Source organism: Mauremys reevesii, linkage group 9 (assembly GCF_016161935.1).
Source record: "Mauremys reevesii isolate NIE-2019 linkage group 9, ASM1616193v1, whole genome shotgun sequence".
Classification (NCBI taxonomy): domain Eukaryota; kingdom Metazoa; phylum Chordata; order Testudines; family Geoemydidae; genus Mauremys; species Mauremys reevesii.
In genome coordinates, this window is record NC_052631.1 from 52,111,972 (window position 1) to 52,130,633 (window position 18,662).

Consider the following 18,662-nt stretch of genomic DNA (forward strand, 5'->3'; position numbering starts at 1 on the left):
CTCTAGGTTTTATCAGGATTTTTTATAGTTACTTCATTATAAAAGAAATTAGCAAAAATGGTTAATAATTCATATTCTCTTACTGTCTCTCTGTGGAGTGCCTAGCATAATGGGTCCCCAAGCTAAGTTGGTACCTCAAGCATTTCTGTACTATAAAAATAATAATTATTATATATTAAATAAATGAATTACTTTGTATTTTAATGAAATAATTATACTGCTTAGTTCCTGTACTGACCCTATAAACACTTGTGTATGAGCATTATCATGCATGTGTGTAGATTCACTGAGTTCAATAGAACTATGTATGTGCATAATGTTACGTAGCTGCATGTTTCCAGTATTGGGCCAAAGCTATTTCTTGTGATTCAGTTGCTACGCGAAACTAATGCTAAGTAAAATTATGTAGCCCCTAGGCTGGCAAACACATACTCACCTGCTTAACTTTTCTCATGTGTAGAGTCATAAACTGGAACAATTTACTAAGGGTCGTGGTGGATTCACCATCACTGACTATTTTTAAATCAAGACTGGATGTTTTTCCAAGAGCTCTGCTCTAGGAATTATTTTGGGGGAATTCTCTGGCCTGTGCTACGCAGGAGGACAGACAAACTGACCACAGCAATCCCTTCCAGTCTTGGAACTGAGGAGTCTACGAATAACTCCTGGTTTTGTAACAAGGACAAGTTTCCAACATTCTGACATGTACGCACTCTTCATGCAGAAAGCAGATTTTGTTGCCTGAGTGTTCTGGATGGTTAATAAATAGCAAGTAACCCAGAGCTCCATTCCTCCCTCACACGGATGTCAATGGAGTTACACCTGTGTAAATGAAGGTAGAAACAATCCTAGCGCTTCACCTTGTGATTACTAGTCAGAGGGAGAGAGCTGAGGATTTGCTTGGAGCCTCTAAGGCCTGGTCTACACTAGGGCCTGGTCTACACTAGGACTTTAATTCGAATTTAGCAGCATTAATTCGAATTAACCGTGCACCCGTCCACACCAGGAAGCCATTTAATTCGACATAGAGGGCTCTTTAGTTCGAATTCTGTACTCCTCCCCGACGAGGGGAGTAGCGCTAAATTCGACATGGCTATGTCAAATTAGGCTAGGTGTGGATGCAAATCGAACTTAGTAGCTCCGGGAGCTATCCCACACTGCACCACTCTGTTGACGCTCTGGACAGCAGTCCGAGCTTGGATGCTCTGACCAGCCACACAGGAAAAGTCCCGGGAAAATTTGAATTCCTTTTCCTGTCTGGACAGTTAGAATCTCATTTTGTGGTTGGACATCGGGGCGAGCTCAGCAGCACCGGCAGCAATGCAGAGCTCTCCAGCAGAGGAGTTCATGTAATCTCTGAATAGAAAGAGGGCCCCAGCATAGAGTGACCGGGAAGTCTTGGATCTGATCGGTGTGTGGGGTGAGGAGTCTGTGCTTTCGGAGCTGCGCTCCAAAAAACAGAATGCAAAGACCTACGGGAAGGTCTCCAAAGCCATGAGAGACAGACGATACAGGCGGGATGCAACGCAGCGCCGCGTGAAAATCAAGAACCCCAGACAAGGCTACCAAAAAATCAAAGCGGCAAACAGACGCTATGGAGCCTGCCACCACTGCCCCACCAGTGACCATGGACTCTGACGATGGGACAGTGTCGACGGCCAGTTCCTCGGCGATGTTTGCAGATGGGGAAGATGAGGAAGGGTTTGTGGAGGACGAGGCAGGCGACAGCGCTTACAACGCTGGTTTCCCCGACAGCCAGGATCTCTTCATCACCCTCACAGAGATCCCCTACCAACCCTCCCCGGCTGTGAACCCGGACCCTGAATCAGGGGAAGGATCAGTCGGTAAGTGCTTTAAACATGTAAACTTTTATTCTTAATATAACAGGAATCTGAAGTATGTGTAAAGGAGGTCTCTATATATATGGGGATAGAACAGAAATCATCCAGGGAGATCTCCACGAAGCTCTCCAGGAGGAAATTGAAAAGCCTCCGCAGGAGGTTCCTGGGGAGAGCTGCCTTACTGGGTGCTCCGTGGTAGCACAATTTTCCGCGCCAGGCTTTATTGAGGTTTTCTGGGTGCATTGCCTCCATAATATTGGCAGCATAGGCCCCTGCTTTGTGCTGGCTTTCACGCAGCATGCGCTCTCTATCTCCTTCAGTGACCCTCCTCAGGGCGATCTCGCTCGGCGACTCCTGCATCTAATTAGGAAAATTACCATAATGTTACGCCTGGTCCAAAGTATTTTTAAAAAATCTCCGGACAGATGGTGTAGCAGAGAGTCAGCATGCTGCTGCGTGACAAGCGTAACGGAAAGCCAAAGAATGAAATGGATGCTCATGGAGGGAGGGGGGACTGAGGACACAAGGTATCCCACAGTTCCTGCAGTCTCCAAAAAGCATTTGCATTCTTGGCTGATCTCCCAATACCTGTACGGTCAAACACATTGTCCGCGGCGGTTCAGGGCATAGCTCGTCAATGTACCCCCCTCCCCTACCCCCAGAAGGAAAAGGAAAAGAAATCATCTCTTGACTCTTTTAAATGTCACCCTATGTGTACTGAATGCTGCGGGTAGACGCGATGCTGCGGCACTGTACTGTAGCATCCTTCCCCCCCCCCACCCACATGGGTGGCTGACGGTGCAATATGACTGATATCCGTCATCATCATCATCAGCCTTGCTGTAGATGGTGTAGTGCAATACAACTGGTACCCGTCCTCGTCATCAGCCCATAAGTAGACGGCCTGCTAACCGTCTTCAGCATAGCAATAGGGGGCTGAGCTCCATCAGCCCCTGCCCTTCATGTGTAAAGAAAAGATTCTGTACTGCCTGGACTGTCATAGCAGCAGGATGCTGTTTTCCTCTCCCACCACACTGCTTAATGTCCTGTCTGGACAATCATAGCAGCTGGAGGCTGCCTTCCCCTCATTTCATTTCAGTAACAAGTCACTGTTTCTTATTCCTGCATTCTTTATTACTTCAGCACACAAATCAGGGGACACTGCAACGGTAGCCCAGGAAGGCTGGGGGAGGAGGGAAGCAACAGGTGGGGTTGTTGCAGGAGCACCCCCTGTGAATGCCATGCAGCTCATCATTCCTGCATAATCTGACACGGAGCGGCTGTGCTCTCTGGTTCTCTGAAACACTGGATCTCTACTACAATAACCCCATCTTCTATGCAGTAATTATTCTATTTTTAGATACCATAAAGGAGGGATTGACTCAGAGAGTCATTCCCAGTTTTGTCTTTTGCGCCCCCGGCTGATCTCAGCCAGGGGCACCTATGACAGCAGCAGAAGGTATAATGCAATACGGCTGGTAACCATCATCACCTTGCCAATTTACAATGGCATGGTAGATGGTACAATATGGCTGATAACCATCTGTGCTGTCATGCAAAAGCAAATGAATGCTGCTGTGTAGCACTGCTGAATCGCCTCTGTCCGCGGCATCTAGTACACATATGGTGACAGTGACAAAAGGCAAAACAGGCTCCATGGTTGCCATGCTATGGTGTCTGACAGGGTAATCCAGGGAAAACGGGCTCGAAATGATTGTCTGCCGTTGCTTTCCTGGAGGAAGGAATGACTGACTACATGTACCCAGAACCACCCGCGACAATGAAATTTGCACCATCAGGCACTGGGATCTCAACCCGGAATTCCAAGGGTCGGGGGACACTGCGATGGGGTGGAACAGGGGCAGAGCTTATGCTTTCCGGATTGCCTGCAGCAGGAGTGCGCACGAGATAGGACGCTGTGCATGCTCTTGTTCACAGACACAGACTAGACTGTGTTCATTGTTCGCAAAAATGTATCTTTGCAAGGAATTCACTCCCTTTTTCCCATCACACAACTTCGACTGTCTCCAGACCTGCAACAGCATCCCCCTCACAGAGGCAGGCAAAGATTAGGTGGCGAAAGAAAAAGACACGGGACGAGATGTTCGCTGAACTTATGGGGTGCTCCCGAGACGAGGCGGACCAGCAGAGCCAGTGGAGGGAGACCCTCTCTCTGTACCAGCGCTCACACAGCAAACGGGAGGAGAGGTGGCGTGAGGAAGACCAGCAGGCGACTCAAACGCTGCTTGGACTAATGAGGGAGCAAACAGACACGCTCCGGCGCCTTGTGGATGTTCTGCAGGAGCGCAGGCAGGAGGACAGAGCCCCCCTGCAGTGTATCTGCAACCGCCCTCCCCCGCCACAAACTCCCATAACCTCCTCACCCAAAATAACCAGAAGGAGGGGTGCCAGGGGCCGTGAAAACTGTCACTGCACCCCAGCAGAGTGCTCAAGTACCCAAAAGCTCTCATACCCTAAATTTTGAGAAGTCCTTTCCTTCCCGCCTCACCCAAGCCCCCGTCCCAGTTTCATCCCCTAACTGTCTAGTTGATAATAAAAAATACTTTTCTGTTAATTACTGTTTCCGTCAGGTTCTTTTAGAGGAGACTGTGTTTGAAGGAGGGGAAGGGGGTTGGTAATTGGACAGGACAATCACCTTTACCAGGGTACAGACACGGGGGCAGGATCAGCTGCAGGTCCCACACACAGTGCAGTCAGTAGGCACCCTGGTCGGTATGGGAGGTGGTTTCCAGGTTCTGTGTGGGTGGGGGGGTACGTGACTTTGTAGCGGGGGAGGGCGGTTACAGATCTCATGCAACGGTCCCTGTCCTGGACCACAGAGCCACGCAGCAGAGGAATCTGTATCCGTCCTCCCCCGCCACAAGGTCACATAGCCCCCGCACACAGAGTCCCAAAAAGGAGAGATGGCAGGCTCCGCTGAAACATCCAGTCCGGCACTGCAGAGCGCTCTGGGAGGAGGAGCCTGTCATTCCTCGAGTTTAGAGGCCGTCTTTACATTACCGCACACCCTACCCAGCACAGTCCGCGTCCCAGTTTCAACCCTTTAACACAAAGTCATCAATAAAGAAACCTTTGTAAAGTTACAGTGGAACATGTATTTTATTTTTAAACGTGTGTTGGAAGTGGGGGAAGCGGGGTGGACGGGGTATGTAACTGCAGATGCTAGTCAACAGTAACTTGGTAAAGAAACAGGGGCAGGTTAAGCTTCTCTGTAAAGAAACTGAACAGTCACAGGTCACGCTGCTTGCTGCTCGCTGGTACTTGAAGAGTTCCTTGTCGCTGTGCAAGGCGCCTGCATAGGGCTTCATGAGCCAGGGCATTAGCGGGTAGGCTGGGTCCCCGACGATCACTATAGGCATCTGCACATCCCCAAGAGTTATTTTGTGGTCCGGGAAGAAACTACCTTCCTGCAGGCATCTAAACAGAGCAGAGTTCCTGAAAACACGCGCGTCATGAACTTTGCCTGGCCACCCGACGTTGATGTTGGTAAAACTTCCCCCATGGTCCACCAGTGCTCGCAGCACCATTGAAAAGTAGCCCTATTTCTCAGCAGCTGACTGTGGAAGAGGTGGACGATAAGGTGCGAGGAGTTGACAACGGCCATAACTGCAGCGGGCTCCGTGCTCGCAGTGCTGTGGCGCCCGCGCTGTCACTGAGCAGAAAAGTGCACGAACAGATTGCCCGCAGGCGCTTTCAGGGAAGGAGGGAGGGCGTGATTGACGGTTCAATGATGACAGTTACCCAAAACCACCCTCGACACAGTTTTCCCCCCAGGAGGCATTGGGGGCTATACCCAGAATTCCAATGGGCAGCGGGGAGTGCGGGGACTGTGGGATAGCTTCCCACAGTGCACCGCTTCCAAAGTCGACGCTGGCCCCGTTACTGTGGACTCACACAGTCAAATTAGTGTCCTTAGTGTGGATACACAAATTCGACTTCATAATGTCGATTCCACAAATTCGATTAAGGTTGATTCGAAATAGTCTTGTAGTGTAGACATACCCTAGGAGTTTATGTCGTATTTAGCAGCGTTAATTAGACTTAACCGTGCACCCGTCCACACCAGGAAGTTAATTAGTTCGACCTAGAGGGCTCTTTAGTTCGAATTCTGTACTCCTCCCCGACGAGGGGAGTAGCGCCAAATTCGACATGGCTATGTCGAATTAGGCTAGGTGTGGATGGAAATCGACCTTAGTAGCTCCGGGAGCTATCCCACAGTGCACCACTCTGTTGACGCTCTGGACAGCAGTCCGAGCTTGGATGCTCTGACCAGCCACACAGGAAAAGCCCCGGGAAAATTTGAATTCCTTTTCCTGTCTGGCCAGTTTGAATCTCATTTCCTGTTTGGACATCATGGCGAGCTCAGCAGCACTGGCAGCGATGCAGAGCTCTCCAGCAGAGGAGTCCATGCAATCTCAGAATAGAAAGAGGGCCCCAGCATGGACTGACCAGGAAGTCTTGGATCTGATCGCTGTGTGGGGCGATGAGTCTGTGCTTTCGGAGCTGCGCTCCAAAAAACGGAATGCAAAGACCTACGAGAAGGTCTCCAAAGCCATGAGAGACAGAGGATACAGCCGGGATACAACGCAGTGCCGCATGAAAATCAAGGACCTGAGACAAGGCTACCAAAAAATCAAAGCGGCCAACGGACGCTCAGGATCCCAGCCCCAGACATGCCGCTTCTACGAGGCACTGCATGCCATTCTCGGTGGGTCTGCCACCACTGCCGCACCAGTGACCGTGGACTCTGATGATGGGATAGTGTCGACGGGCAGTTCCTCGGCGATGTTCGCGGATGGGGAAGATGAGGAAGGGTTTTTGGAGGATGAGGCAGGCAACAGCGCTTACAATGCTGATTTCCCCGACGCTCACAGAGATCCCCTACCAACCCTCCCCGGCCGTTAACCCGGACTCTGAATCAGGGGAAGGATCAGTCGGTAAGTGCTATAAACATGTAAACATTTATTTTTTAAAGAACAGGAATATAAACTATGTGAAAAGAAGGTCAATACATATGGGGATAGAACAGAAATCCTCTTGGGAGATTTCCACAAAGCTCTCCTGGAGGTAATCGAAAAGCCTACGCATGAGGTTCCTGGGGAGAGCTGCCTTATTGGTTGCTCCGTGGTAGCACACTCTTCCACGCCAGGCTATCATCAGGTACTCTGGGAGCATTGCCTCCACGAGCATGGCAGCATAGGCCCCTGGTTTGTGCTGGCTTTCACGCAGCATGCGCTCTCTATCTCTCTCAGTGACCCTCCTCAGGGTGATCTCGCTCGGCGACTCCTGCATCTAATTAGGGGAATTAGTGTAATGTTAGTATTGGGAATGCTTCACTTTTCCTTTGCATAACAATAAGCGTCGGTTTACAGCCACGTGGTGGAGGCTGCAGAGGGGCAGCATACAGGGATCTTTCGCGGGGACAGCCGTGACGGGGTGGAACAGGGGCAGAGTTTATGCTTTCCGGATTGCCTGCAGCAGGAGGGCACTGCTATACATTAAGTTTTAAGCAGCCTAAAGTCTACGGCTTACCATGCCTGGCTGCTACACGGATTCTGCTGTCCTGCCCCGCTTGTCTGATCTCCAGTGCAAGACCCCAGGCAATGAAAGCGAAGGCCGAAAATTTGAACTTGTCCTGAGTGCGCATGAGATAGGTGCTGTGCATGGTCTTGTTCACAGAGACAGACTACACTGTGTTCATTGTTTGCAAAAATGTATCTTTGCAAGGAATTCACTCCCTTTTTCCCATCACACAGCTTCGACTGTCTCCAGACCTGCCCCAGCATCCCCCTCACAGAGGCTGGCGCAGATTAGGCGGTGAAAGAAAAAGACACGGGACGAGATGTTCGCTGAACTTATGGGCTGCTCCCGAGACGAGGCGGCCCAGCAGAGCCAGTGGAGGGAGAACCTCTCTCAGTACCAGCGCTCACACAGCGAACGGGAGGAGAGGTGGCGTGATGAAGACAAGCAGGCTACTCAAACGCTGCTTGGACTAATGAGGGAGCAAACGGACATGCTCCGGCGCCTTGTGGATGTTCTGCAGGACCGCAGGCAGGAGGACAGAGCCCCCCTGCAGTGTATCTGCAACCGCCCTCCCCCGCCACAAACTCCCATACCCCCCTCACCCAAAATAACCAGAAGGAGGGGCACCAGGGGCCGTGAAAACTGTCACCGCACCCCAGCAGAGTGCTCAATTACCCAAAAGCTCTCATTCCCTAAATTTTGAGAAGTCCTTCCCTTCCTGACTCACCCAAGGCCCAATCCCAGTTTCATCCCCTAACTATCTAGTCAATTATTAAAAGTTCTTTGCTGTTAATTACTGTTTCCGTCATGTTTTTGTACAGAAGACTGTGTTTGAAGGGGGGGTGGGGAAGGGGGTTGGTAATTGCATAGGACAGTCACCTTTACCAGGGTACAGACACGGGGGCAGGATCAGCAGCAGGTCACACACACAGTGCAGTCAGTAGGCACCCTGGTCGGTATGGGAGGTGGTTTCCATGTTCTGTGTGGGTGGGGGGGTACGTGACTTTGTAGCGGGGGAGGGCGGTTACAGATCTTATGCAGCGGTCCTTGTCCTGGACCACAGAGCCACGCAGCAGGGGAATCTGTAACCGTCCTCCCCCGCCACAAGGTCACATAGCCCCCACACACAGAGTCCCAAAAAGGAGGGATGGCAGGCTCCGTTGAAACAACCAGTCCGGCACTGCGGACCGCTCTAGGAGCAGGAGCCTGTCATTCTTCGAGTTTTGAGGCGGTCTTTACATCACTACACACCCTACCCAGCACAGTCTGCGTCCCAGTTTCAACCCTTTAACGCAAAGTCATTAATAAAGAAACGTTTGTTAAGTAACAATGGAACATGTATTTTATTTTTCACGTGTGTTGGAAGGGGGGAAACGGGGTGAACGGGGTATGTAACTGCAGAGGATAGTCAACAGTAACTGGGTAAAGAAACAGGGGCAGGTTTAGCTTCTCTGTAAAGAAACTGAATAGTCACAGGTCACGCTGCTCGCTGAGGAACCTAGCTTTCAAAGGATGCACAGCGCTTCCCTCTGGGCTCTTCTAATCGCACAGGTGTCTGGCTGAGCATAATCAGCAGCCAGGCGATTTGCCTCAACCTCCCATCCCGCCATAAAGGTCTCCCCTTTGCTCTCACAGAGATTGTGGAGCACACAGCAAGCTGCAATATCAATGGGGATATTGGTTTCGCTGAGATCCGAGTGAGTCAGTAAGCTCCTCCATCTCCCCTTGAGACGTCCGAAAGCACACTCCACCACCATTCTGCACTTGCTCAGCCGGTAGTTGAAGAGTTCTTTGTCACTGTCCAGGGCGCCTGTATAAGGCTTCATGAGCCAGGGCATTAGCGGGTAGGATGGGTCCCCGAGGATCACTGTAGGCATCTGCACATCCCCAACAGTTATTTTGTGGTCTGGGAAGAAACTACCTTCCTGCAGGCGTCTAAACAGAGCAGAGTTCCTAAAAACACGCGCGTCATGAACCTTGCCCAGCCACCCGACGTTGATGTTGGTAAAGCGTCCCCTATGGTCCACCAGTGCTTGCAGCACCATTGAAAAGTAGCCCTTTCTGTTAATATACTGGCTGGCCTGGTGGGCCAGTCCCAAGATAGGGATGTGAGTCCCATCTATAGCCCCACTGCAGTTTGGGAATCCCATCGCGGCGAAGCCATCTATGACGACCTGGACATTCCCAGGGTCACTACCTTTGAGAGCAGTAGCTCAACAATTGCGTGGGCTACTTGCATCACAGCAACCCCCACGGTAGATTTGCCTACGCCAAAGTGGTTCGCTACTGACCGGTAGCTGTCTGACGTTGCAAGTTTCCAGAGGGCTATGGCCACTCGCTTCTGCACAGTCAGGGCTGCTCGCATCCGGGTGTCCTTGTGCTTCAGGGCAGGGGACAGCAACTCACACAGTTCAAGGAAAGTGCCCTTACGCATGAGAAAGTTTCGCAGCCACTGTGATTCATCCCAGACCTGCAGCACTTTTCGGTCCCACCAGTCCGTGCTTGTTTCCCGGGCCCAGAATCGCCGTTCCACAGCATGAACATGAACATGATCTCTGCGGCGCGGGATCCTGTGCTTTGTGAGAGGTCTGTGCCACTCTGACACTTCATGTCCTCACCGCGCTGCCGGAGCCTCCTCGCCCGATTTCTCAGCAGCTGACTGTGGAAGAGGTGGACGATAAGGTGCGAGGAGTTGACAACAGCCATAAGTGCAGCGATGATCGCAGCGGGCTCCATGCTCGCAGTGCTGTGGCGTCCATGCTGTCACTGACCAGAAAAGTGCGCGAACAGATTTCCCGCCGGCGCTTTCAGGGAGGGAGGGCAGGAGTGACGGTTGAATGATGACAGTTACCGAAAACCACCCTCGACACATTTTTCCCCCAGCAGGCATTGGGGGCTCTACCCAGAATTTCAATGGGCAGCGGGGACTGCGGGAACTGTGGGATAGCTGCCCACAGTGCACCGCTTCCAATGTCGACGCTTGCCCCGTTAGTGTGGACTCACAAAGTCGAATTAGTGTCCTTAGTGTGGATACACAAATTCGACTTTGTAAGGTCGATTCCACAAATTCGAGTTAAGTTGAATCGAACTACTCTTGTAGTGTAGACATACCCTTAGAAATGCTGATTTTCCTTGCATGAGTCATGGTGAATGTTCTCTTCTCCCAAAGCTACACCAAGGTCATTCACGCTGCTAAACTCAATCCAAATAGCTCCCAACAAGCAAGGAGGCATACTACACAAGTTACTTTCACTCCATTAAACAACACCCTCATTCAGTCCCCGCCCCCACCAGCTCTTGCTCACACACATGGCACTGTCTGTCACAACCCCAAACACCTTTGAGTAGGGGAGATCCTATTCTGTAGCACTTGCAGGGTTTCAGAAATGCCTGGAAAACAAGTGGCTTCCAGAACAACATGTTCCACTAGAATGAAGGGGAGACTCACTCCATGGATGGATGCTCAGCATGAACATCTTTGCTGAATGAAGGTGTGGCAAGTATGTTGAAAGGCCTGTGGGCTTAAGTGGTGCTTAGCAGAGCTGGTTTAAAAAAATGGACTGAAGAAATCTCCCATTGGACAAATGGGGTTTCATCAGAAATGAAATTGTTCAGGGGTAGAATGTAATTTTGCACATTTTCAATAGAACATTTCTAAACAAAACCAAATAAAAAACCCTTTTTGTTTACTTTGCCTCCCCCCCACACACCTTTTAAAAACTAATTCCCACCTTTTTCTAGTGGGAGGGGGAAGCAGACAAAAGAAGAAAGGGGAAACGATCCCACCCAACCTCACTGGGGAACCAAAAGTCATTTTTGTTTGTTTTTGAAAAATGGGAAAAAATGAAAAATGCTATTCAAAACAAAACAAAAACAAATCTCATTGTCTTCATTTTAAAATTTCCATTTGAAAGATTTTGAATTAAAATATTTCATTAGAATTTAATTTTTTTGTGAGGGGGGACCCCTGATTTTTATGACCAACCCTAGAGCTTTGCCCTGATGAGGATGCTCTGCATGGAGTGACTTTCACCTATAGCAAACTTCATTACCAGTTGTTTCATCAGACAGCTGACTACAGTTGGCACGGCTGGTTTCTTTTACCTTGAGACTTTAACAGTTGTTGAGACAGCAGCATCACCTGGTGTGTTTTTAGATTTGCTTCCAGATAGGAATGCAGAGCTGGGTGATCCAGAACAATTACGGATGACAATGCTGCCACTGTATTCAGATGAGCTGCTTTTTCTGTTTCTTGTTGCATTGTTTTTGTGACAAATGACACTTTGCCAGACTGCAAGAGAATCAAGTGTTCTTTCTCTTTTCCCTTCTTCCCTGATGCTCTCGGCCGGGGGTCCAGTCTGTGTGCCTATCTGACAGGGAGCTCAAGAGCAGGCTCAGCTGCCCCTTGTCAAAGCCCCTTCCTTTTCCCCTCCTGCATTTTTGCATTCTGTGTTTTTCAGTGAGAGGACTGCCTGTTCTTCATGCCAGCTAAGGTCTACAGACTCGTTTTATTGGGTAACTCAGCCTGCTTGCAACTGGGGGGCAGGCCCAGAGCTGTCAGTCAGTAGTAGCAGGGGAAAGCCCTGCACCTGAAGGTCCCCCACTTTTTCCTGCTCCCCAGTTGCTGGCAGCTCCTCAGGCCCTCCCTGTTGCAGAGCTTTGCAGAGGGAAATTCCTAGCTTCCTTTCAAATACATAAGGAGCAGTTCAGCTGAGTAATGGATCTGTCTGTCTGATGCCCTGCCATGGCCCAAGGCTGCATTTGCCCTCTGGGGAAATTGTTTCTTTACCTATGCTGAGGTGTTTGCAGTGGCTAGTGCCCTGGCAGGCTTCAGGAAGCAAGCTGGGCTGAGAAAGCCAGAGGCAATGCGAAGGGTCTGTGTCCTCTGCTTTGCCCCTTTACTGAGAGAGTCGCTGGGGAGCTCAGCCAGCTCTGCATACACAATGCAGTTTCCCTCACAGCCCAGTCTGAGCAAGAGTTGCTTTGCCCCCCTTTCTCTGAAGAGGAAAGAAGCCAGGCAAGATTAGGGAGGCCAGCTTTGCATGGCAAGATGTAGCCCAGTCTGGGTGGGGTCACCTCATCCTTCTGTCCCCCAACAGGCTTGGAAAAGAATTGGCTCCAGGGCAGGCACTTCCTCACAAAAGTCTCCATGAGGGGAGTGAAGCCAAAAGGACTGTGCACCAGATGGAACATTGTGCCTGCGGCCCCTGGCACCGGCACCGACAGTCGCGCATCTGACTGCGGAGCTCAGCCACCTCCTCTGCCTCCCCCACTGCTTCCCTGCAGGTCGTGGATGGAGGGCACTGGACACAGCCAGTGCCAGCTAGAACTGTAAGGGGTCTTCAGCCCCACTGCTTCCACCTCCACAATGGAAGAGATCCCTCCTCACCTCCCAGGCTGAGACCTCCAGGAGAAACACGGATCTATCTGGCCTATGTCGATCCCAAGCAATGGATGAGGGGTGGAGCTTCTGGGGGGCCTATCTTGAGACCCTACCCTTCCTTGAGAGACCCAGAAAGGTCCTATGTGGGGCAAGAGAGACTTCTGCTTCCCTCTCCAAGGCAGGAACTCCTAGACATTGAACCCTGCTCTGGTTGCTGCTGGTTTCACCTGGCAGAAGGGTTACAGGAGGATAGGAATTTCAAGGCTGGAAAAGTATCAGGTGGTAATCTCCAGCTGCTGCTGTGGGTCACCATGACCTAACTATTGGGCAGTTGTCCCCAGCTATGGTGTGGGTCACCATGTGCTAATGTCCAGGTTATTACTCCAGCTTCTAGTGCAGGTGGCCATGCCTCTATGCCTACCCCCAGCAGACCAATATGGACTATTGCTGGGCAAAATTCAAAACTCCCATCCCTCAGGAAATTCTGATGTCTCCACATTTGTTTTCATCCCAAATTGGGACAAAAAGTGGAAACTGAAATTTTTCACAGAATGGACATTCTGAAAAATTGCATTTCGTGATGCCAAAATGTTTTGTTTCAACATTTTTCAGTTGAAACAAAACACTGACTTTCCTAGAAGTGAAACGTTCCAGTCTGTTGAACTGACCCAAAGCCTGGTCAGGAATGGCCCTACGTGTTTTGCGTGCCAGGGTGGAAGACGTTTTTGGTGCCACCACCCCCCACCCTCCCGAGCGGCTGAGACAAAAATCAACCAAACAGAGTGGCACAGCAGTATGGCATCCCCTGGAAGTAGTCACCCAGGGAAACCACACTGATCGCTCGCCCCTAGACCTGGCCCTGCCCATGATGCACCATGCAGAGCTTGGTCAGTGAGAAATCAGTGTTGCATTATGGGAGTTACAGTTTTCCAGGGAGCTCAGCCTGTACAAGAAAATGGGAGCCCAAACTACAGCTCCCATCTGGCTATGAGCTGATAGGGAAATGCTGTTTTATGGTTTATGTGACACTGTTCCTGGAGTGTCTTGGATTCAGAACAAACACAGACACAAGGTCCCAGGAAAAGCAATAATAGGCCTGGGCTGAGGATGAATACTATCCAGTGCAAGGTCCCATCTTAGAAGAGTGTTACGGGAAGATGAAGCTGGCTATAATGGAAAACAAGTGGTGTCCCAAACAAAAATCCCGTTCTTATGGAGTCTATTTGAAATACCAATCTCCTACACAGTTTATATGATATTTGTCCAGTAGCTCCTAGTATCCCGTCCCTATCTCATTCTATCTCATCTGTTGGCAGAGATCTAGCTCCAGTTGTATATTCCACGCTCCCACAACTGCTGAATGCAGAGAATCAGATTTTAATTTTTAAGGGATCTTCACTTTAGGGAATGAGCATCAGAAAGAGAGGAAACAGCCCCCACCAGCTGGAACACAAGGATTCCTTGTGCTTTGGAACCTCTCTGTGTCAGGACCTAGGATGTGATATGGAAATGACATCTAGCAAAGCTGGGCAAGGTCCCTGATGTTTGTTTTCCTACCTTTTCCCCCAGGACAGTACCAAAGACAGGAAGGAGAGAGAGGCAGTGATTCTGCGTGTGGCTTTCTGGCTGAGGAGGTTATGGCTCTCAGGCCCAATTAACCTAGAATTGAATCTCTGAATATCTGTCTCTCAGAAAGAACAGGAGTACTTGTGGCACCTTAGAGACTAACAAATTTATTTGAGCATAAGCTTTCGTGGGCAACAGCCCCACCTCATCGGATGCATGTAGTGGAAAATACAGTGGGAAGATATATATATACACAGAGAACATGAAACAATGGGTGTTACCATACACACTATAAGGAGAATGATCAGTTAAGGTGAGCTGTTACCAGCAGGAGAGAAAAAGAACTGTTTGTAGTGGTAATGAAAATGGCCCATTTCCAGCAATTGACAAGGTCTCTCAGAAGAGGTCTGCTATTGCAAACCCAGTCCTCCAGCTGGGACCAGACAGGCTTAAAATTAATACTTGGATGGAGTGATTGTTACTGTCATGACTCTCTAAAAAGAAGTCAACAAATAGAATTTACTCTACTAGCTGGTGGCAAGTCCATAGTTTAACTACCATGTTAAACCAGTGAACCTATCCTGGAGTTTATCCAGGAAGGCTTTATTGCAGGTGTATAGAATGTCCAAGCAAAGAGGTCAAGACTCTTTAGTATAATGTTCTCAGCATGCTGAAGAAAAAGATGTTTTCTACAAATCTTAACATTAAATGTGTCCTTAGAGAGAAAACTTAGTCCAGCCATAGACTGTGACCTTGGAACCTCCTTCTGTTTCGTACAGCACTACCAAGACCAAACCCCTGTAGGAGATATCACTTCACTTCCCATTCATTAAACCAGACCTTCCAATGGCTACTAGCTCCATTCTGATGAGTTTTTGAAATTGGGGGCTTTCTCTGATAGCATCCAATATTGTATGTTAATTCATGCAGGTAGTCCTCACAACAGTCCTAGAATTCATTCTCACAGTAAATTTGAGAACTGTGCTTCTTTCTGTTAAGCATCAAAGTCCAGTCCTTAGGAGCACTGACAACCTCAGGGCTGAGAAGTCCTTAGCCCATGTATTGAGGTCTTTTAGGTGGACACAGGTCCATCAATAGAGAAGTTCACCAAATCATACACATTGGTCATCTGGTCTTTAGCAAATACAATTTTTGTCAGAAGTCTTCTGTATGATTTAGTGTCCTGGGGAAGATGGAGGAGAGAGATAAAATATACTTTGCTTTGGATCTGCATATTTAAAGGATAATCTTGCTTCCAATGCTGGAGGCACACTACTGTGAAAATCCCTTTTCAATGGATTTGTGGGCTTTAGCACAATGGGAGAAGATGAACCTTTATTTATTTATTTATGTATTTAAGAACGAGATCTTGGAGTCATTGTGGATAGGTCTCTGAAAACATCCACTCAGTGTGCAGCAGCAGTCAAAAAAGCAAACAGAATGTTGGGAATCATTAGGAAAAGGATAGATAATAAGACAGAAAATATCATTTTGCCTCTATATAAATCCACGGTACACCCGCATTTTGAACATTGTGTGCAGATGTGGTTGCCCCATCTCAAAAATGATATATTGGAATTGAAAAAGGGCAACAAAATTATATAGGGGTATGGAATGGCTGTCCTATTAGGAGAGGTTAATAAGACTGGGACTTTTCAACTTGGAAAAGAGACGACTAAGGTGGGATATGGTAGAGGTCTATAAAATCATGACTGGTCTGGAGACAGAAACAAGTTAGTGTTTTTATTTCTTCTCATATCACAAGAGCTAATGGTTGCCAAATGAAATTTAGAGGCGGCTGGTTTAAAACAAAGAAAATGAAATACTTCTTCATACAATGCACAGTCAACCTGTGGAAGTCTTTGCCAGAGGATGTTTCTAGATAAGTTCCTGGAGGATAGGTCCATCAATGGCTATTAGCCTGTAGGAGCAGGGATGCAGAACCATGCTCCGAAGTGTCCCTAGCTTGCTTGCCAGCAGCTGGGAGTGGGAAACAGGGATGTATCAACTGATGATTACCTGTTCTCTTTATATTATTTGTTAAAATGCTTACCTGAAAATGCTTTTTCTCTGAGAAATGTAGTTCCGAGTGCTGCCCACCTTGGAGGCAAACAGATCATCTTAAAGGGAGAAGGAAATTGCCATCCAAACATTTGGGTTTGTTTCATTAGAGGTAATTCCCATGTTTTGCAATAAGGAGAAATTGTTGTGCTTTTTCCTCAAAGTATATTTAACACAATGTGGTGAAGCAGAATTGAATTATCCTGGGCGTGAAAGTTGTCACAAGTAGCGGGAACTTAGAGGATTAGGGAGAAAGGCATTCCCTGCTGCCAGTGACTGACAGGTCTGTTTCTGCCCCAAAGCTGCAAGCAGGCTGACCTACTCGTTTTGGGGGATCTATGGACCTTATTACTCCAAGAAAGGAAGTTTTCAGGTAAGCAGAGATACCTTTTCCTGTTAAGTGGGGATGGGGTCTATATAGTTTAAAAACTGTACCAGGTGTATCTGTGAATCTTCTAAATACCTGGAACCAGCTGTTTGGTGGAAATATCGTCTACTTCAGGGGAGATGGTGCAATGCAGTGCATAGACCACTGGCCTGGGACTAGGAAGACTTTTGTGCTTTATTCTCAGCTCTTTCATTGACCTCTTGTGTGACCTTGAACAAATAACTTCATCTCTCTGTGTCTGCGTCTCTCCTCCCATCTTTGCCTGTCTTGTCCATTTGGATTGCAGATTCTTTAAGGCAGGGGCTGCCTCTCACTCGGTCTATATACAGTGCCTAGCACAAGGCGGCCCTGATCTCAGTTACAACAGAGACTCTTGCAGAGATTGTGGTTTCTTTGAATGAAAGTCTGTTAGGTCCTTACTTATGCAAATGCCTGCTAATATCAGTGTTTCCTTTTGTTTAATAACCTGAATATCTTTCCCCTCTTGTGCTTTGGGACTTAGCACAAAACTACAGTTCAGCTCTCAGACAGTGCTTGTTTCAAGGCTGCGCAATGATGCACTCTCTTGATTCCAGCCCGCATGTTTAACTGGAGGCTCTGTTGACTAATGTGAGTCCATTGCAATCAATGGAACAGAGGTGAAAACAATTGATTTGAATCAAAGCACAACTGCAATCAATTTTGAGGGGATTGAACTGATGGATCATAAGGTGGCTTCTGAATGGATTTGATTGACTTGAACTGAAAGGTCTTGCATCTTCATTAGAGTTAACTGGAACTAGTATAAATGATGAATTTTCTAACAGCGTTTATTGTCTCTTTTTCTGTACTGATAACTGGTTTGTAATGTTTAAAATGAAGATGCCTGGGAATTAACCGATATGTATTGTGCGGGGAGAGGTATTGAAGAGGATTTGCTTTCCTTTGGTAGCTAATGCACCAGGTTCTCTGTTTGTTCTATGTGGGTCCAAATGACTTAATCCTGTGCCCATAGCTGCTACATATAATACCTATTATTTTGCCCTGCTTTATATTCATAAGTTTATCTTATCATATCTTGATGTAGTAAAATTTTAAGCTTAAGACAAGGATCCAGCCTGAATTCCTCATGAAGCAAAACTCTTGCTGAAGTACACCTCTTACCATTAACTAAACATTTCTTCCAGTTTTGATTGACAGAATTTCAAGCACCAGGGCTTTCTCCACAAAAAGTTTGAAGTCTCATTGCTGATTACATCAAACCTCCTATAACGTTTTGTGTACTACTGTGTGATGGGGGTTTATACCCCCTCCCATTTTAGAAAGGGTTAATGTGGGCCCGAAAGGCCAAGTAACCCCTCTGGCTGCACGTGGAGGATGAGCCACGTCTAATTAAGGAGGAAGCCTGGCTGGAGAAGGAATTCTGGAGCAGAAGCAGGCTGCAGGGAGGAAATCTGCAGTCACTTTCTGGGACTAGAGAGACCAGGGGGGTCAGGGATGAAACCCAGGGGGAGAGCTGGCCCTGGGATCCTCTCCTGATTAGAGAGGTCTGGCAGGAGGCCAGGAGAGAGACAGAGCTGCCATTGGGTGAGCAGCAAGCTCTGGTGGTGAGCTCTGATGCAGGGGCAGGATTTGGCCTTCCAGGGAGGTGTTCAATGGAGAAACAGAACAGGGAAACCTAAAAGGGATGACAGGTCAAACCGAAGGAGGGCAGGAGTTGGGTTAAACTGCATATTTTAGTGTGGAAATTCGTTGTGGGAATTCCTTAGGTGAGCCTTGTGTGTCCTGGCCCTGAAAGAAGGGTGGACTTAGAAAGGCTCTGGGAGAGGCCTGCTGACAGACTCAAGTCAGAAGACATCCAGGAGGCAGCAGCCAGGTGACCTTGGCTGCTGGTTACACG

General features: G+C 48.5%; 1 long non-coding RNA gene across 1 annotated transcript in view; it reads left to right on the forward strand.

The window, feature by feature from the left end:
• The first annotated feature begins 16,716 nt into the window (after positions 1-16,716).
• Positions 16,717-18,662, forward strand: part of LOC120372421 — a 35,045-nt gene continuing 33,099 nt past the window's right edge. The window contains exon 1 of the long non-coding RNA XR_005584958.1: positions 16,717-16,768. This is a non-coding gene — a long non-coding RNA (uncharacterized LOC120372421). The remainder of the gene's footprint in view (positions 16,769-18,662) is intronic.